Here is a 1179-nt window from a genome sequence, read left to right on the forward strand (position 1 = left end):
ATTTAAAGACTGATGTCTTGTTATTGGCAGATATTTTTGAAAATTTCCGCGACAGCTGCATCACAAGTTATGGACTCGATCCCGCGCATTATTATACTCTGCCAGGATTTACGTGGGATGCAATGTTGAAACATACAGGCATAAATTTCGAACTGCTCACCGATATTGGTATGATCATGTTCATCGAACGCGGTATACGCGGTGGCCTGAGTCAATGTTCGGATGGATACGTACACGCCAATAATAAGTACATGCAGTCTTACAACCCGTCGAAACCATCGTCGTACTTAATGTACTTTGACGTAAACAATTTGTATGGATGGGCAATGTTTCAACCGTTGCCTTACGCCGAGTTCCGATGGATCGATAACGTGTCAAACTTTGACGTATTCTCAATCGCTGACGATTCGCCCACAGGATACATTCTCGAGATCGACTTGGAGTATCCGCAAAATTTGCACGATGTGCACACTGACCTAACGTTTTGTCCTATGCGCGATAAGCCACCCGGCAAGCGTCAGGAGAAACTTCTCGCGACGATATACGATTAGCAGCGTTATATTATCCACTACCGCAACCTGCAGCAGTGCACGCGCCACGGTCTTCGTATTACAAAGATTCACCGCGTGCTCCAATTCGCTCAATCTCCCTGGCTCCGCAGTTATATCGAATTAAACACGCAATTTAGAACGTGTGTAACTAATGATTTTAAGAAAAATTTGTACAAATTGATGAACAGTGCGGTATTCGGCAAAACGATGGAAAATGTTCAAAATCATGTCGATGTAAAACTAGTAACACATTGGGACGGTAGATACGGTGCCGAGGCAATGATCGCGAAACCAAATTTTCACAGTAGAAGTGTATTTTCGGTAAACTTAATCGCCATTGAATTGCGCAAACTCGAGGTGAAATTCAACAAGCCAATCTACGTGGGTATGTGCATACTCGACATATCAAAGGTTTGCTTGTATGAATTTCATCACGAGTACATGTATCCTCTGTATCGTGACAAATGTAAAATAATGTATACTGACACAGACAGTCTCATTTACAACATCGAATGCGATGATGTATATGAGCACATGAAACGTGATATTGCAAGGTTTGATACGAGCGATTATCCTACTGACAACGCGTACGATATACCGCTTGTAAATAAGAAGGTGCCTGGTTTAA

The sequence above is a fragment of the Odontomachus brunneus genome, unplaced genomic scaffold (genome assembly GCF_010583005.1).
Source record: "Odontomachus brunneus isolate Ranch 3 - 2012 unplaced genomic scaffold, Obru_v1 Obru_scaffold_258, whole genome shotgun sequence".
Lineage (NCBI taxonomy): Eukaryota > Metazoa > Arthropoda > Insecta > Hymenoptera > Formicidae > Odontomachus > Odontomachus brunneus.